Below are 17,706 nucleotides of genomic sequence, written 5' to 3'. Positions count from 1 at the left end.
CATCAATCAGACATTGTTACTGCTTTCTTGAATGGTGACATATTTGAGGAAGTTTATGTGACGCAGCCTCACAGTTTTGTCGTAAAAGGACAAGAGGACAAAGTGTGCAAATGTAACAAGGCTTTGTATGGGTTGAAGCAATCTCCTCGTGCTTGGTATGAGAAAGCTAACACTCATTTCATCAAACAAGGCTTTCGTAACAGTCCAACAGAAAGCACATTGTATGTAAAGCGTGAGGGTGATGTACTTCTCATTGTGGTTCTTTATGTTGATGATTTTCTAATCACTAGACCAAATGAGAGACATATTGCTGAATTTAAGGCTGATTTGAATGCTACTTTCAAGATGAAAGATTTGGGGCTGTTGCATCATTATTTGGGTATACAGTTTAAGCAGTGTGATGGTGGTATTGCCTGTGTCAGAAAAGTTACATAGAGACATTGCTATGTAAGTTTGGACTTGAGGATTGCAAACCTATTGCCACTCCCATGGAAACAGGTTTGAAGTTGAGTCTACATGATGCTGGTGATCCTGCTGATCTCACTCTTTACCAAACTGCTGTTGGCTGCCTCATTTATGTATGCAACACGAGGCCGGATATTCAGTTTTTGCAGTCTCACAGGTCAGCAGATTTATGCATAGCCCACGGTCTAAGCATTGCAGGCTGTCAAGAGGATTTTCCGCTACCTTAGTGGCACTTTACATCTTGGCTTGTTTCATCCCAAGGGGGGATCATTGCCGCCAGACTTACATGCTTTTTCGAACTCAGATTGGGGTGGTTGTTTTGACACGCGAGTGTTTTGACACGCGAGTGTCCACAAGTGGTTTTTGTTTCATGCTTGGCAGTTCATGTATATCATGGTTGAGCAAGAAGCAACCTACTATGGCCACTTCGAGTTGTGAGGCTGAGTACAGGGCAGTCTTCACAGCTACGGTTGAGTGTGTATGGCTCAGACGCCTTTGGCTGATTTGGGTGTTGGACAGGACACTGCCAACACTATCTACACTGACAGTCAGAGCGCATTGGCAGTTGCGAGGAACCCAGTTTTTCATGCTCGCACAAAGCACATTGAGGTGCATTACCACCATGTCAGGGAGAGGCTCTCAGCAGGAGAGATCAGCTTGGCTTATGTGCCAACACAGGACAACCTTGCAGATCTTTTCACAAAGGCATTGTCTCGTGAGAAGTTTGAAGCTTTCCGCAAAGCTTTGGGCTTACTCCCCTTTGTGGACTGATCCTGTCCTCAGGGCATGGCACTTCCCTTTACTCATGTGCCAGCTCTTGTTCACCGCATCACTCCAGGGGGGATTTGTTACCATATACATGTGGTAGTGATGTGTGTGAACACACTAGGACCGCCGGGGCATTTTTTCCCTCTTTAGGAGGTTTTTTTCCCCGTGCATTGTATATACGCCCATCACTCTAGGGCTATCTATCTTTCCATTGCACACTAAGTAACACACTCTCTATTGTGTGCCTTGAGCTTCCTTCGTCTTCTCCAAGCTGTGTGTGTTTCTCTGCAACCCTAATTCCAACAGGTCTATCATTAGCACTGCCTTAGAGCAACAAGCCGAACCTGATGGAGTGCACACTAGGGCATCTACACTCATAGCAAGTGCACAGAATTTGGCCAAAGACAAACAAGCATTAGGAATCATCATCACCTCCTTGCATGACAATTATGTGCACTTCATATATAGACGAATGTACACATGCACATGATGCCTGGCATGTTCTAAAAAGAAATTTTGGAGCCAGGGCCAAAAGAAGTAAAGTTAGTCTCAAAAAGACAACTTTACAAGATCACTATGATTGAAGGGGAGGACATTGCTAGCCTAGTAAAAGGCTTAAGAGCATTGTCACGTAGCTCACTTACATCCAGGTTGAAGTACCAGAAGATGACAAAGTGGCCATACTATTAAGTGCACTTCCACCTTCTTATGACCACTTAGTCGCAATTCTTGAAGAAAAAGAACCAGCGCCACCATTCCAAGATGTCATCAACTCAGTCCAAGCAGAAGAAAGAAAGCAAAGAGGTTCACTAACCTCATCAGGAGGAGTTTTTATCACAACATCCTCAAGAGGAAGGTATTCGCCATCAACATCGACAAACGGAAGAAAGTGTTATGAATGTGGAAGAATGGGACACGTAGTGAAAGACTGCTACACAAACAAACCTTGCAACAAATGTGGTAAGAAGGGACACCCTCCTTCTTGGTGCTACTCAAATGGAGGCGGTAGCAGTGGAGAAAGCAGCAGCAATAGAAGCAGCAGCAAAAGTCATGAAGGGAAGAGACCTGACAGAGGATCAGCTCACATAGTAGAAGACAAAAAGAATGAAGACAAGAGCAACATTGTCTTTTATGAAGACCCATTTTGAAGATGCAGCTTCTCTACTTGTAGGGGAGGACTTTTTCCTTGTGTGGATTTTATCATCCTGTGTGGATATCACCATCCTTTGTGGATTTTGTTAGTTTGTGTGGATATTACCATCCTGTGTGGATAGAAACTTATCATCCTATGTGGATCATGCATCTTCAGTATCTTGTCATAGTCCAAACCTCAAGGGGAGGATTGTTAAGTGTGAACTTTGTCCTGAAGTGTGAGTCAAGGAGAAGAGAGTGGATTTATCCCACATGCTCTGGAGCAAGGTTGTAGAGCTACTTAAAGCTCATTTCATGAATGAATAAACACAACTCTATTTTGCACTACATGCTTGTCTATGGTGAGCTTGTGCTAATCTAATTCAATACTCAAGATTGTGTTTATGAGTCCAAGCTAATTCTATCTTGGAACCTAATTCACTTGAGTGATAACCTTGCTTACACACACACTCACACATTGATGCTATGTTTCTCTTTCATCCACCATAGCTCGCATGATCCAATTCCTAACAAAGTCATCACCTTGCTTGGAGGTTGCAGTATTGTAGATGTCGGCAGTAGGTCGGAACCGCAGTGACGAGCGACGACTTGCTAGGTCGTAGAGATGTTGCACCAGGTCACATCACACAGATGCTTGGTTTTGGGGGGGGGGGGGGGGGGGTATGGATTACCGTCTCCCCATAGGACAGCCTTTTGCCTTGGGGGAGGCTGGGGGGGAGTGGACGAGAAGAGAGAAGAGAGAGAGAGAGAGAGGAGAGAGAGAGAGAGAGAGAGAGAGAGAGAGAGAGAGAGAGAGAGAGAGAGAGAGAGAGAGAGAGAGAGAGAGAGAGATATATATATTGAAAACTAAACCAAGTTTGATGGGGGGTGAAATTCAAGGAAATGGCTATCTAGGATGCCATTAGGTTATTTTTGGCTTGGGGTCAATCTCAAAAACCTAATGTGCTATAATGTTTGCTTCCACCAAAAGAAAAAACTATAGAGGGACTAGAAATCTGTCAATCTTCATGACTTGGTTGTATTTGAGAACTCAAGAGACTTTGAGATGGTACATAGTATTCACAAAAACTACAACATTCTCATTAGCACAAAGATTGATGTTGAAGTTGGTGGATTACAGGGTGGAAAGTTGTGGGAGCTAAGGTTATGGACTTTGGGTTGTTGCTTACAATAAATCGGTTGTCTATAGTGTTGGGGTTGTAGGCAATGTGGCTGACCCAACAACACTGAGCATCAACTAACCAATAACCCCATTCATTGTATTTGATAGAATAAGGGTCAATGGGTGAGGTTAACACACTCCACTATAGATTCCACCTGCACTCTCTCTTTTCCTTTGTCATATCCACACAACACACATGCATCTATGCATGCGCACATCACAATTGGTATCAGAGAAGATCATATGGTAGCTTCCTCCTCCTTTGATGAACCTCCTCTACCCACTGAGCTAAGGCTCAACCTTAGGTGATTCCTACACAGGGAAATTGAGCTCTATGATTTTTTGTTGAAGAGAGTCAATTATGTAAGCTCGCGGGAGTTTTACACGTTACTACTCATTTATCTTGAGTCTCATAGGAACGGTCATTATTTTGCTCCATGTATGCACATTGAGGAGCATTACATGTTTTGAATCTTTGCGTTTTTCAAAGATTTTGGATAGCCACATGCTTATAGCTCTATGTATGATATCTATGGATATTTTTTAAGAGATTGATATTCTGGTTTTGTGCATAGTCTAGTTGTCATAATAACTAATATCTAATTCTCCTAAATGATTTTCTCATGTTAGATCATTTAATATGGGGAAGTGCCATGGGAGAAAAATTTAGAATATTGGTTAAGCTGGCAGACCGACCACAGTAGGGATCCAAAGGAGGGAAAATAGAAATCCAAAGGGGGGACCATCTGCAAAAGAGCAATGTGCAACAATGGGCTTTAAAGACCCTAAGGTTCAACCCATTAAGACTTCCAAAATGCTAAGGTTCCAATATTCAAAGGTTGTGTCTAATGGTTAAGCTTAGTAAAAATGGATGCTTGGTGAGTGTGCCAAAAAAGTCTTCAAGGCTCCTACATAGAAGGGGGCGAGCCCTGTAAGTAGGGGATGAGAGAGAAAACACACACACACACACACAGTCACAGGGTCCCTTTACACAAAGGGAATCGTGAGGGACACATGTCAGCTCCCTAGGCCAATTGCCCACAAGGTGCACTCAAATCCTATTGGATGGCCATGGAGGTGGACCAATGAGAATTAGGCTAGAGTAAATCTAGTTTAGTTCATTTAAAAACACTTAATAAAAGAACCATTAAGAATTAAGCTCTCTAGAAGACTATTGGCCGGTCTCTCAAGGGGTCCAATGAGCATTCAACAACCCAATGGCTTGCCTTATTCCTATTGGCCAGGAGACAAAGGGGTCCAATGAGAGTTTAGTTGCATTAATTAATTACCTAAAGCTCTCACAAAAGGGGAAAGGGGGACACATGTCAGAAGGCTATCACTTATGCTTCTTAAATCCTATTGGCTAAGCCTGGAGAGGTCCAATGAGGTGCCAGCAAGAGGGGTCGACCAAGAGAGAGAGAGGGGGCTGATTTTTCAAATGTATTCTTGTTGGTTATAGTGCTGAAAGAAAAGGTTACAAGTTGTATCATAAGCAAACAAAACGTATTTTGATTTCTCGGGATGTAGTGTTTGTGGAAGATTTTGTTCAGCCCTTGCTGTCATGTACTAGAGACAGGAATGTAAGCTCACAGGACATTTATGACACTTTGTTGCCTCTTTTCAATGGTGGAAATACGAATGTAAGTTCCAATGAGGAAAATGTACAGCCTATGGGGGTTTCTAAAAATGTTTTCGATCAGTCTATTACTGATGCAGATGTACATGATGTACTTGATGAGGAAAGGGCTGAAAATGAGCAGGCTAGAGGTATGCCAAAATGACTGGTGCACACTTTGCGTGACAGTAAATTGGATGCACCTTTGTCTAGTCGTACTCGTTCAGGCTCTCGCCATGCATCTTATGCATTAGATTGTTATGCTTTGGTTGTGTCTAGCTTACATGATGTTGAGGAGCCTCTGTCTTTTGATGAAGCACAGAATTCAGAAAATTGGATGGCTGCCATGCCATCAGAATATGATGCACTTATAGAGAATGACACATGGACTTTATGTGATTTGCCTCCTGGAAAAAAGGCCATTGGTACAAAGTGGGTTTACAAGTTGAAACGCAAGCCGGATGGTGAGATCGATCGCCATAAAGCTCGACTTGTTGCAAAGGGTTATGCACAGCAAAAAGGCATAGATTATGAAAAGACTTTTGCTCCCACTTGTCGTATGACTATTGTGCGCTTTCTATGTGCATTGGCAGCTCATTTTGGTTGGGATGTACATCAATCAGACATTGTTACTGCTTTCTTGAATGGTGACATATTTGAGGAAGTTTATGTGATGCAGCCTCACAGTTTTGTCGTAAAAGGACAAGAGGACAAAGTGTGCAAATGTAACAAGGCTTTGTATGGGTTGAAGCAATCTCCTCGTGCTTGGTATGAGAAAGCTAACACTCATTTCATCAAACAAGGCTTTCGTAACAGTCCAACAGAAAGCACATTGTATGTAAAGCGTGAGGGTGATGTACTTCTCATTGTGGTTCTTTATGTTGATGATTTTCTAATCACTAGACCAAATGAGAGACATATTGCTGAATTTAAGGCTGATTTGAATGCTACTTTCAAGATGAAAGATTTGGGGCTGTTGCATCATTATTTGGGTATACAGTTTAAGCAGTGTGATGGTGGTATTGCCTTGTGTCAGAAAAGTTACATAGAGACATTGCTATGTAAGTTTGGACTTGAGGATTGCAAACCTATTGCCACTCCCATGGAAACAGGTTTGAAGTTGAGTCTACATGATGCTGGTGATCCTGCTGATCTCACTCTTTACCAAACTGCTGTTGGCTGCCTCATTTATGTATGCAACACGAGGCCGGATATTCAGTTTTTGCAGTCTCACAGGTCAGCAGATTTATGCATAGCCCACGGTCTAAGCATTGGCAGGCTGTCAAGAGGATTTTCCGCTACCTTAGTGGCACTTTACATCTTGGCTTGTTTCATCCCAAGGGGGGATCATTGCCGCCAGACTTACATGCTTTTTCGAACTCAGATTGGGGTGGTTGTTTTGACACGCGAGTGTTTTGACACGCGAGTGTCCACAAGTGGTTTTTGTTTCATGCTTGGCAGTTCATGTATATCATGGTTGAGCAAGAAGCAACCTACTATGGCCACTTCGAGTTGTGAGGCTGAGTACAGGGCAGTCTTCACAGCTACGGTTGAGTGTGTATGGCTCAGACGCCTTTGGCTGATTTGGGTGTTGGACAAGACACTGCCAACACTATCTACACTGACAGTCAGAGCGCATTGGCAGTTGCGAGGAACCCAGTTTTTCATGCTCGCACAAAGCACATTGAGGTGCATTACCACCATGTCAGGGAGAGGCTCTCAGCAGGAGAGATCAGCTTGGCTTATGTGCCAACACAGGACAACCTTGCAGATCTTTTCACAAAGGCATTGTCTCGTGAGAAGTTTGAAGCTTTCCGCAAAGCTTTGGGCTTACTCCCCTTTGTGGACTGATCCTGTCCTCAGGGCATGGCACTTCCCTTTACTCATGTGCCAGCTCTTGTTCACCGCATCACTCCAGGGGGGATTTGTTACCATATACATGTGGTAGTGATGTGTGTGAACACACTAGGACCGCCGGGGCATTTTTTCCCTCTTTAGGAGGTTTTTTTCCCCGTGCATTGTATATACGCCCATCACTCTAGGGCTATCTATCTTTCCATTGCACACTAAGTAACACACTCTCTATTGTGTGCCTTGAGCTTCCTTCGTCTTCTCCAAGCTGTGTGTGTTTCTCTGCAACCCTAATTCCAACAGGTCTATCATTAGCACTGCCTTAGAGCAACAAGCCGAACCTGATGGAGTGCACACTAGGGCATCTACACTCATAGCAAGTGCACAGAATTTGGCCAAAGACAAACAAGCATTAGGAATCATCATCACCTCCTTGCATGACAATTATGTGCACTTCATATATAGACGAATGTACACATGCACATGATGCCTGGCATGTTCTAAAAAGAAATTTTGGAGCCAGGGCCAAAAGAAGTAAAGTTAGTCTCAAAAAGACAACTTTACAAGATCACTATGATTGAAGGGGAGGACATTGCTAGCCTAGTAAAAGGCTTAAGAGCATTGTCACGTAGCTCACTTACATCCAGGTTGAAGTACCAGAAGATGACAAAGTGGCCATACTATTAAGTGCACTTCCACCTTCTTATGACCACTTAGTCGCAATTCTTGAAGAAAAAGAACCAGCGCCACCATTCCAAGATGTCATCAACTCAGTCCAAGCAGAAGAAAGAAAGCAAAGAGGTTCACTAACCTCATCAGGAGGAGTTTTTATCACAACATCCTCAAGAGGAAGGTATTCGCCATCAACATCGACAAACGGAAGAAAGTGTTATGAATGTGGAAGAATGGGACACGTAGTGAAAGACTGCTACACAAACAAACCTTGCAACAAATGTGGTAAGAAGGGACACCCTCCTTCTTGGTGCTACTCAAATGGAGGCGGTAGCAGTGGAGAAAGCAGCAGCAATAGAAGCAGCAGCAAAAGTCATGAAGGGAAGAGACCTGACAGAGGATCAGCTCACATAGTAGAAGACAAAAAGAATGAAGACAAGAGCAACATTGTCTTTTATGAAGACCCATTTTGAAGATGCAGCTTCTCTACTTGTAGGGGAGGACTTTTTCCTTGTGTGGATTTTATCATCCTGTGTGGATATCACCATCCTTTGTGGATTTTGTTAGTTTGTGTGGATATTACCATCCTGTGTGGATAGAAACTTATCATCCTATGTGGATCATGCATCTTCAGTATCTTGTCATAGTCCAAACCTCAAGGGGAGGATTGTTAAGTGTGAACTTTGTCCTGAAGTGTGAGTCAAGGAGAAGAGAGTGGATTTATCCCACATGCTCTGGAGCAAGGTTGTAGAGCTACTTAAAGCTCATTTCATGAATGAATAAACACAACTCTATTTTGCACTACATGCTTGTCTATGGTGAGCTTGTGCTAATCTAATTCAATACTCAAGATTGTGTTTATGAGTCCAAGCTAATTCTATCTTGGAACCTAATTCACTTGAGTGATAACCTTGCTTACACACACACTCACACATTGATGCTATGTTTCTCTTTCATCCACCATAGCTCGCATGATCCAATTCCTAACAAAGTCATCACCTTGCTTGGAGGTTGCAGTATTGTAGATGTCGGCAGTAGGTCGGAACCGCAGTGACGAGCGACGACTTGCTAGGTCGTAGAGATGTTGCACCAGGTCACATCACACAGATGCTTGGTTTTGGGGGGGGGGGGGGGGGGGGGGGGGTATGGATTACCGTCTCCCCATAGGACAGCCTTTTGCCTTGGGGGAGGCTGGGGGGGAGTGGATGAGTGAGAGAGAGAGAGAGAGAGAGAGAGAGAGAGAGAGAGAGAGAGAGAGAGAGAGAGAGAGAGAGAGATATTGAAAACTAAACCAAGTTTGATGGGGGGTGAAATTCAAGGAAATGGCTATCTAGGATGCCATTAGGTTATTTTTGGCTTGGGGTCAATCTCAAAAACCTAATGTGCTATAATGTTTGCTTCCACCAAAAGAAAAAACTATAGAGGGACTAGAAATCTGTCAATCTTCATGACTTGGTTGTATTTGAGAACTCAAGAGACTTTGAGATGGTACATAGTATTCACAAAAACTACAACATTCTCATTAGCACAAAGATTGATGTTGAAGTTGGTGGATTACAGGGTGGAAAGTTGTGGGAGCTAAGGTTATGGACTTTGGGTTGTTGCTTACAATAAATCGGTTGTCTATAGTGTTGGGGTTGTAGGCAATGTGGCTGACCCAACAACACTGAGCATCAACTAACCAATAACCCCATTCATTGTATTTGATAGAATAAGGGTCAATGGGTGAGGTTAACACACTCCACTATAGATTCCACCTGCACTCTCTCTTTTCCTTTGTCATATCCACACAACACACATGCATCTATGCATGCGCACATCACAATTGGTATCAGAGAAGATCATATGGTAGCTTCCTCCTCCTTTGATGAACCTCCTCTACCCACTGAGCTAAGGCTCAACCTTAGGTGATTCCTACACAGGGAAATTGAGCTCTATGATTTTTTGTTGAAGAGAGTCAATTATGTAAGCTCGCGGGAGTTTTACACGTTACTACTCATTTATCTTGAGTCTCATAGGAACGGTCATTATTTTGCTCCATGTATGCACATTGAGGAGCATTACATGTTTTGAATCTTTGCGTTTTTCAAAGATTTTGGATAGCCACATGCTTATAGCTCTATGTATGATATCTATGGATATTTTTTAAGAGATTGATATTCTGGTTTTGTGCATAGTCTAGTTGTCATAATAACTAATATCTAATTCTCCTAAATGATTTTCTCATGTTAGATCATTTAATATGGGGAAGTGCCATGGGAGAAAAATTTAGAATATTGGTTAAGCTGGCAGACCGACCACAGTAGGGATCCAAAGGAGGGAAAATAGAAATCCAAAGGGGGGACCATCTGCAAAAGAGCAATGTGCAACAATGGGCTTTAAAGACCCTAAGGTTCAACCCATTAAGACTTCCAAAATGCTAAGGTTCCAATATTCAAAGGTTGTGTCTAATGGTTAAGCTTAGTAAAAATGGATGCTTGGTGAGTGTGCCAAAAAAGTCTTCAAGGCTCCTACATAGAAGGGGGCGAGCCCTGTAAGTAGGGGATGAGAGAGAAACACACACACACACACACAGTCACAGGGTCCCTTTACACAAAGGGAATCGTGAGGGACACATGTCAGCTCCCTAGGCCAATTGCCCACAAGGTGCACTCAAATCCTATTGGATGGCCATGGAGGTGGACCAATGAGAATTAGGCTAGAGTAAATCTAGTTTAATTCATTTAAAAACACTTAATAAAAGAACCATTAAGAATTAAGCTCTCTAGAAGACTATTGGCCGGTCTCTCAAGGGGTCCAATGAGCATTCAACAACCCAATGGCTTGCCTTATTCCTATTGGCCAGGAGACAAAGGGGTCCAATGAGAGTTTAGTTGCATTAATTAATTACCTAAAGCTCTCACAAAAGGGGAAAGGGGGACACATGTCAGAAGGCTATCACTTATGCTTCTTAAATCCTATTGGCTAAGCCTGGAGAGGTCCAATGAGGTGCCAGCAAGAGGATTTAGCAAGAGGGGTCGACCAAGAGAGAGAGAGGGGGCTGATTTTTCAAGGGCATTATTCCACACACACTCAACACAGAAGTAGGCAACCAATTGTACCTGCGACAGGATTTTCTAGCGTTTGAGTCTTGTAAGTTATCTATGTGAGAATGAATCTTTCATATATTGTTCTCTTTTCTTTGAGAGTGTTTTTACTGGATATTTTACATTTGCTTGTTATGATGAGGTGCACCGCAGAAAAGGCCCTTCAAAACAGAGATATTAGCAAGGATTTTGATACACATGGAAGGAGTATGTGCAGCATTGTGTTCACAAGAATCAGAGTCTTTCAGGAGAGCGCAGCCACAAGTTCTAAAGAGCACCCTTCTTATGAAGTTTGTTGATAGTTACAATGTCTTTCCATCATTGCTATTGAAATGCCCGGAATGCATAGTCACTGCCTTCACTGGGAATGGCCATTTTGGGCTCCCGTGTTCGGTGTGTATGTGGAAGCATATATTCATATTTAGTGCTGTAATCGCTATTGGGCTGATGATTTAATGGGGACGTTGTAGTTATATATTAGCACTACGCATGATGGAGCTTATGGTTAAATGGTCTTGTTGACTGCACTTGAATTTGGGCCTTTTCTTTTATTGATTAAGCCACATTGACTCTTATATTGGGAGATGGGCGAAGCATATACAAGATGTTTTCTTCCAATCTTGAAGGTCTGCAGAATCGCTTTTGTGTAACATAGTCATAACTCTGTCAGTTTGCTTTGAGACCTTGAGTTGTATTGATATTTCATGCAAAGTGTGGGATATTTATGCATGAAGATGGCAATCTATATTACCAGTGTCCCACTCGTGTCTACGAGAAACAGTGCATGTAGAGGGATGTTGAGAAGGCTCCACAAGTTATATCTAAACTATGGATACACTTGATTACAGATATGAAACTGTTTTAGCGTGCACTGATTGGGGTTTCTTTCTTCTTCACAGGGGATTTGTTCGCTTGAGAGGATTGGTAGCATCCTGGTGCTGCGCCTGACAAGGGAAACCAAGCATCGCTTTTCGCCAGCTCTGTGCACTCAATTAAGGCAACATCTTGCCAACACTGGCTCATCTGATGCACGAGCTCTTGTCACAAAAATAATGGCAAGTATTTCTCCAATCGCCTGGATCTTGAGTGGACCAAACCAGAACCCGAGACTAGAGTTCCCTTCATGCTACGTGAGCTTGAGCGCTTAATGCTGGATCTCCTCAAGCTGAATATGCCCACATATGCTGCCATTTGTGGCATGCAGCAGCAGGCGGACTCCTTTTTGGCCATGGCACATGATCACCGAATTATGCGAAAGGTTATTCGTGGGTTTCTTTACTCGGCAGCTGTTGACGTCAACTTTGTTCTGCCACCAGGTTCATCAGCTTTACTGCGTGCAAAAATGGCTCCAAAAGTTTTTAAAGATATGGTCCTTCAAGGTGTCAAATACACAGGTATTATGGCAAATGAAGCAGGTATTGTCGATTCCTTGCAGCAGGAGGACACGAGTGCTACTTTTAAAGAAGCAATGAAACAAGCGGCAAGTTTTGCAGAGAGACCCTGGCAGAAGGCTGCATATGGAGGTCTTCGGCTTTCTATGTATCCTGAACTTGTTGAGAGAATAGAGCGTGAATATAGCTGAGGAGGATTTATTACGGTTTAGCAAATCAGAGCCTCATTGTCGGATATTCACCAATTTTATTATCGGCAGTCAGGTAAGTACAGCCTTTCCCATCAATCACATTTCCAAACCGCCCCATCACAGTCGGGGGACGGGAGGCAGCACATGATGCCCGCTTCTCTGCTCGCCATTCCTGGCCGGAATTTCAGCTGCAGCCGACTGATGATTGCCACAGCAGCTGCGGTAACCTGTAGCTGCTCATAGCATGGAATCGACGCCACATCAGCATGTGGAACTTAGTCTTCTGTCTGCTGACGTGTCAACCTATGACGTATGTTAGAAATAAATTTACCTCTATCTTGTAAAGTTGAATTCCCACCATCAATTATCCCATAGATTTAGCAATCAACCATCCACCTTTATTCACCTACCACACAGATCTACCAATCACCCATAATCTAGGCACTGATTGATCACCCCAATCTATATAAAGGCTACTCACCCTTTAGCCAGTGTGTTCATTCTTCCATTTGAGCATAGCTGCTTCCCTTGTATTAGTTCAGTGTTACTAGCAATTCAATTATCTATGCTTCGCATCAGTCTCTCTCTCTCTCTCTCTTTGTCTTTTGTTATTAAGTTAATTGCTATTTAGTGCTCGTATATATATTAAAGTCTTCACATGGTATCAGAGCTAATGAAGCTTTAATTCCCCGAGCTTATCTTCCTACTTAGTGCTTAATCTCGAGATCCGGAACCTTGTAAGATGGCCGAGCTTGCCTCTACATCCACTACTACAGCTACCTACAAAACCCGCTATGTCATCGACAAGCTCAATGGCACTAATTACCAAGTATGGAAGATTAGAATGGAGCTCTATCTCCAACAACTCCAACTTTGGGATATAACATCAAGAGAAGAGGTGCAACCTGACCAACCCAAAGAGAAGGCCTTTATGAGCACCGTAGATGGCTATAATGCCTGGCAAACCAAAAACACCAGTACAAAGATGGAGTTGATTTTGCATTGCCAAGATCGACCGGTTCAAATGGTAAGAACCCTTCCTACTGCTCATGCTATTTGGAAATTCTTTGAGAAAAGCTATGAGCATACTGACCTTGTTTACCAAGTTTCCCTGATCAAGAAACTAGTAAACACTACCATGTCAGAAGGTCAATCATCTTCCAAGTTTTAGAATCTTGGCAAATCTTGCTTGATGAAGTCCTTATATCTGGACTAACAATCCCAGAGCATCTGCAATCTATGCTTTTGTTAGCATCTCTCCCGTCATCTTGGAGAGCCTTTATTACTACTCAAGAGACAGTCAAAAATCTACAGCTACATAATCTTGTGGAAAAGGTTAAACAAGAGGAAACTCTTAGAGAGCAAACCTCTGGTTCTCATAAGCCGATGGCTCTTATCACTACTGGAAAGCATCAAAAGCATTTTCAAAGGAAACCATATAATCCTCAGCACCCCGACAACCTCAACAACAAGGTCAAGGAAAGAAGTCCTATAATAGTACGCAAAGTCGTAATCACAACAACAAACACAAGAAATGTTCCAACGACCATCGCCTCAGGCATGAGGCAAAGGACTGTCGACAACCCAAGCATCAAGGTAATGTTTATCAACGGCCCCCTATTATCTCTCCTGGCTACATACCTCATCACCCATCTTATCATCAAGGGGGGGACAGGCCCTCATTTCCCTCCGCATCTTTCCCCGATCAAGCCCAATATGCTGAAATCTCTACATATGATAGTACCCCTCATTACCCTATGCAGCTATATGTTACTACTATCTCTTCTACACCTAACAACCTATGGCTACTAGATACTGGAGCTACACATCACATGACCCATCAATTTTCTTGGTTATCAAATCTCTCATACCTTGTCACCCACTTGAAGTTTTCCTGGGAGACGATAGCATTCAATATGCCAAAGCTTATGGAGATGTTCTCATTAATCTTCCCAATGGTATGGTACGTCTCCAGACAACCATCTCAAAGGTATACTATGTTCTTGGACTCAAGAAAAATCTAATTTCTGTCAGTGAGCTCACCTCTACAGGTATCAAAGTTGAATTCAACAACGAAGGATGCACACTTCTAGCTAGAGATACAAATGGTCACCCAGTCAGTCTGCATATTTCCAAAACTGGCTGCCTCTACCCACTTGGTCACTCCTCAAATGCACAAGCTTTATCCTCTACCGTTAATATCCCCTTACAAGAAAACACTCTCAAATGGCACTATAGACTAGGGCATATTTCTCACCGTGTTTTACATGAGCTCACACACCGCCAACTTGCTTTAGGTCTCCCTACACAAATCACTCCCATTTCACTCTGTGAAGGCTATATTCTTGCCAAAGCTCACCACACACCCTTTCCAAACTCTACTTCACAGGCTTCAACCCTGCTTGATCTCATTCATTTTGATGTCTGTGGCCCATTGCCTGTCTTATCCGTTACTGGCAACAAATACATGTTGATCTTCATTGATGATTACTCCAAATACATAGCAACATACTATATGGCAGAAAAATCTGCAACTATCCTCATTTTCGGCATTTCAAGGCTCTAGTCGAGAATCACATCAATCGCACCATCAAGGTTCTTCATACAGACAATGGCGGAGAATACACTTCTCACGAATTTCAACAGCTATGCAATGAAGCCGGTATCCGCCATGAATTTACTATCCCCGATCATCCACAACAAAATGGCCGTGCCGAATGCAAAAACCGCACCCTATTTGATGCTCCATGGACCATGCTACTTCAAGCAAATCTGGGAGATTCTTCTTGGGAAGAAGCAACTACTATAGCTTGTTATCTACAAAACCGCATCCCTTCTTCACGGAATCCCAACACCACACCTTATACCCTCTAGCATGGCCAACCTCCAAACCTCGCTCATCTGCGTATCTTCGGCTCCCCGGCATACCCTCTCGATACACATCCCGCTTCAAAATTAGCTCCCCGCGCCCATCGTGCTCTATTTGTAGGCTATGGCGATCGTTTTGGCGTCAAAGCATACCACTTTCACTTATCGGAGCACCGTCGCTTCATATTTTCTCGCTCCGTCATCTTCAATGAAGGCACGCTTCTCGGCCAACCACCTGAGCCCCCGCCTAGCATCATATCCTCACCATGGCTCATACCCCTCGTCCCCAATCCACATGATGCACCCAATAATTATACCTTTTCTTCCTCTGCAGGTGAACCTTCCCTAACCAACTCACTTTTAATTTTTTCAGAAGCCCCCCCCCCCAACCTTAGCGTGCCCTCTCCACCACCCCAATCTCGCAGTCAAATGCCGCCCGACTCGCGCGTGCAGGAAATCGGCCAGACCCCCTCGCGTGCTCCCACGCCGCCAACTGGCCCTAGTCTCGCTGTCGAAATCCCCTGTGCCATTTTGGCTCCAACCAACAACAGGGCTTCCGCATCCCCTGGCGCTGCTCACTTGCTTCCCATGGCTGCTCATAACACCCCCATCAGTGCTCCCTTGCCCACTCCACGCTCTGCAAGCACCCCATTTAGTGCTACCTTGCCCACTACCAGCCCTGTAGGCACCTTTCAATCACCCCCCCCCCCCCTTCTCAGCACCATCTCAGACCCGCCCTCTGGCAGTACCTTTGATGTCGACCAGTGCTACCCGCTCTCCATCATCAGTTGGCTCCCCTTCCCCTATAAATCACTCTCTTGTGCTCTCTCACAGAGCCCTTCAACCTCCCCGTTGCAGCCCATTCCCTGCGCACACTTTGCCACCACGTCCTTGCAGATCATTTTCTGAGCAAGCCTGCACTCCTCCCCTTTTGTCTCCAAGTGCTCCTCTGGCGACAACAGAGCCGTCCTCAGGACATTTTTCGCCACCCCTTCTGCATCTCATAACCCTTTAATTTTAAACCCACAGCTCCTTTTAGAGAGCCCTTTCACACCTCCCTCAAACCCATTACCCATGCCTCGCCCTAGTTCACCCACACTGTCTTACCCACGGCATTTGAATACAGCCCCACCTCTTGACCCCGCCATTTCAACTTCCTCACGCCTCTCTTTACTCCCAAATATACATGCCTCAACTTCGAACTTCCACGACACACCCCTCAACTACGGCATTCCTTCCGACATCGATGAGGTCAAATCACAATCTTTTCAATCGGCCACCTCTCCCGGCACAATGTCTTCGACGGATTCTTCCCCAGGAGCTCCACATGTTGATAGCTCGGCCACAAGCCGCAATGTTTGCACCCGCTCCCTCGCCGACATTTATGTTGCCACTAGTTTTTTCGCAGTCGTGGAAGAACAATACTCAGCAGACCGGCTTACACAACCGCTTGAAGATGCATTACCACTCTCGATCGAAGACGCTCTCTCTTCCTCTGAGGGTCCATTATGGCATGCGGCCATCCTAGAAGAGCTTCATACCCTAAATATGGCCGATGCTTGGGAGCTAGTTCCTCCCCCGCCACACTTCAATATTGTCAGCTGCAAATGGTTATTCATGCAAGTACAACCCTGTTGGGCGCATTGACCACTACAAAGCACGTCTCGTTGCTCGTGGCTTCACTCAACTTCATGGCGTCGATTGTTTTGACAACTATCCGCCAGTCTTAGCCATGGCATCCCGTCTACTTGTGGCCATAGCCGCAAAATTTGGTTTGCCTCTTCACCATCTTGATGTCATTACAGCTTTTTTGCATAGATTCTTGTTCGAAGCTGTCTACATGAAGCAACCACCTCATTTTGCTCATTCGGACTACCCACATTATGTTTGCAATTTAAAGCGTCCAATTTATGGTTTAAAGTAGTCTTCTCGCCAGTGGTACACCCGCATATATGATTACCTTATAAGTTGTGGCTGGCAACGTCTCTCCGTCGATTACAACATCTATCTTTGGCAGTGTCATGAAGGTCTTGCCCTATTTGGTTTATTTGTCGACGATATTCCACTTATAGGTGTAAATGATCTTATGGTTCTTCGTGCAATTGATTGCCTACAACAAGAATTTCTCATCACCGACAAAGGCCCTAGGGAGTATTTTTTGGACATTGAGGTCATCAGGGACCCCGCAGGTAAGTGGATAAAACTCTCTCAGCTCAAATATATTGAGGAATTATTACAATACTATGGTTTGAGCTCATGCTCTCTTGAAGCTGCTCCTCTCCCCCTCAAGCATAACCTAGCTCCAGAATATCATGCTTATACACAAGCTGACTCATCTTTTTTGCCCTCCTTTCACTTCCCACGCTTCTGCGGGCAACTACGCTACTTAATCTCATGCACTCGCTTTGATCCCTGTTACACAGGCCACATTCTCTCTCGCTCTATGGCTAAACCTTGCAAAGCCCATAAGCAAGCTGCTAAGCGC

The 17,706-nt window shown here is 44.0% G+C and overlaps 1 pseudogene; it reads left to right on the top strand.

Annotated features, from left to right (window-relative positions):
• Positions 1–10,836: 10,836 nt before the first annotated feature.
• LOC147450563 (enoyl-CoA delta isomerase 1, peroxisomal-like) lies at positions 10,837–12,374 on the top strand (annotated as a pseudogene).
• The last annotated feature ends 5,332 nt before the right edge of the window (positions 12,375–17,706 follow it).

This window comes from Adiantum capillus-veneris, chromosome 9 (assembly GCF_014529385.1).
Source record: "Adiantum capillus-veneris isolate H3 chromosome 9, ASM1452938v2, whole genome shotgun sequence".
Lineage (NCBI taxonomy): Eukaryota > Viridiplantae > Streptophyta > Polypodiopsida > Polypodiales > Pteridaceae > Adiantum > Adiantum capillus-veneris.
Note: the sequence above shows the minus strand (reverse complement) of the source record. Positions and strands in the feature narration are given on the sequence as shown.